Raw genomic sequence first — 2,323 nt, 5'->3', positions numbered from 1 at the left:
TTCCCACCTTGTATTTCTGTGTTTCTCATAGGTCTATGTAGCACATGGAAGTGTCCTGGTTTTATAGATCATTAGTGTTTCCGAGTTTTCTAGAAGTGATCTTTGTTCTTTGTGGAAACATGGAGGGTAGGCCTCAGAAGTCATCGACTGACGCTGTGTCCCAGCTGCAGGACAGCAGCTGTTCATCCTGAGGGAACTCAACCTCGACCTTATACACAAAACTGGGGTCGTCCTTTCTCTTCTGATTTTTCTCGAAAAGCTCATCCATGATGCTCTTCCTTTTGGCGAGCTCCTTATCATCCAGTTTGTTCATGTCTTCCTCAGGATCGATGGTTGTTTCCCATCGAATCTGCTCCATTGTTTCTGCCAAGCTCTGCCCCTGCAAGGAACCTTTCAAAAAAACAAACAGCTTCTCTAGCTGCTTCAGGGGCACCTGCTCCAGGTAACTCTTGTGCTGTGGGTTATTCTTTAACTGTTCAGCAGCCCTGGTGCAATCTGAGAACTTTGAAAAGTTTCGGACAGGCATGATACGCTGGCGGCTCTTTCCTTCGGTTTCATTTTCATAAATCAAGATCATAGCTGGAGGCTGGAACCTAACTCCACATTTCTTGGCAATGTATTTCATCTTCTCGTGTAATTCAGGGTAAACTGGAGGAAACCATGTATCTTCCCTGTTAGTCTGTTTGCTCTAGGAAGGCAGGAAGTGTGTCCATTTTCATTAAGCACTTAGTTAGTACAAGTCTTCGAAGAAGTACAGGAAGTCCACATCTGAACAGCAGTGAGGGGGTGGTTCCCATCCTGCCGCACTGCACAGAGGAGCGCTTAGGTCGACTTTGAGGCTAGGTGAACCCTGATGCTGCAGGAAACTGCCATAGCCTACAGGAGTAACCATGGGGTGAACTCAGAGGCAGGGGGCCCAGTCCAAACGGTCTGGTTGTGGACAGGAAGCGGGGCTGAGTGCAGGGAGTGCGGTTCTAAGGCAGCTCGCCCGGTCCAGAGGCCCGCCTGGGTGCCTCGAGGATCGTTCCCAAGCCCCTCTTGCTTACTTATTTCATTTTCTTCTGATTAGAAGAAAATAATATTCTCTCTTTGATATCTAATTTACCCACTAAAAATGCAAATTGGTTATGTTGATTTTATTAATAGCAGTTTGAAAATTTTAGCAAGCTGAGTTTGCAAAGTGGTAGCTGATGGTTTTGCTGCCTTTCATATTTATAATTTTGAGTTCTCTAAGAGGACGCATAACTCACCCTTGAGTTTAATTTGCCATACATACAATTAACACAGATATTTAAAAGAAATTAATGATACCATCCCAAAGAACAAAATTACTGAAATTTACAAAACAGCTAAACAAACTTGAATTTATTGGCTTATTTTCTTTAATGACTCTAAAATATGAGTCTTCACTAGCAAGAAATAAGAAAAAAATCCCCCCACCCCCCCACCCCCAGCAATGAGCAAAAAAACACCTTGTTGGTAGTGTTCTTCTATCAGTCAGGGGCAGAGAAGATGGCAGGCTTTTGTTCACCCTACCTTGATGCCTGGCTTGGTGGTCAAAGCTGTCTTGTGCCTAGGACACATAAAAATCAAATCAAATTAAATCCAGCAGTGCAGCACCGGAGGAGGAATTCAGTCTAAGATCTGAAGACTGCCATGCCACCACAGACTGCACTCCAGCACTGGGTACAAGCTGTCCGTAAACATCTGCTTGCCACCATGCCACGCAGGACAGATGGTGGATGTCACCCAGGGGCCTGCTAGCCTTGTGGCCAGCCTGCAGTGAGAGCCATAGCTATGTGCTCTATGGGTGTCTAAATGGGCAAGCTCTCCAGAGCATTGCATCAAGTGAGGGGCAGGGCCAGTTATGCACAGCCCTGAACATCCACATGGTCCCATTTCGACACTCAAAAGTGCAAGCCTTGCCCCTCACCATGAAGCACAATAGAACTCACCCTTGTGACAGGGGTATGGTGAGCAGCCCCAGTGCATGATTATGAAAAAGTTGACCCACTATTCCTTTGTCCAGGGGTGACACAAGCACAGAGGTGATACGCCACACCATCACCACCACCATCATCACCACCACCACCACCACCACCACCACCACCACCATCACCACCACCACCATCACCACCACCACCTGTAACAGTCGGTTGAACTGGCCCTGAGTTTACAAGAACAGGTGACCTGTCCCTGCCCATCACAGACTATATCACAGGCTATATACTAGGGAGAGCCAGCCCTGCACCTTGCCTGGGCAGCACAGTAGTGCTGACTCTGGACAAGGAGAAGTGGGTGACCCAGCCTCAAGGGCAGAGTG

At 47.3% G+C, this 2,323-nt stretch overlaps 1 non-coding gene and 1 pseudogene across 1 annotated transcript; one reads left to right on the top strand and one right to left on the bottom strand.

The window, feature by feature from the left end:
- Positions 1–133: 133 nt before the first annotated feature.
- LOC110319476 lies at positions 134–725 on the bottom strand (annotated as a pseudogene).
- A 721-nt stretch (positions 726–1,446) lies between these two features.
- LOC115063719 lies at positions 1,447–1,586 on the top strand. The gene has a single exon (XR_003843600.1). It is a non-coding gene; the product is annotated as a small nucleolar RNA SNORA48 (small nucleolar RNA).
- The last annotated feature ends 737 nt before the right edge of the window (positions 1,587–2,323 follow it).

Source organism: Mus pahari, chromosome 3 (genome assembly GCF_900095145.1).
Source record: "Mus pahari chromosome 3, PAHARI_EIJ_v1.1, whole genome shotgun sequence".
NCBI classification, from domain to species: Eukaryota; Metazoa; Chordata; class Mammalia; order Rodentia; family Muridae; genus Mus; species Mus pahari.
This window is presented reverse-complemented; position numbering and strand designations above follow the sequence as displayed.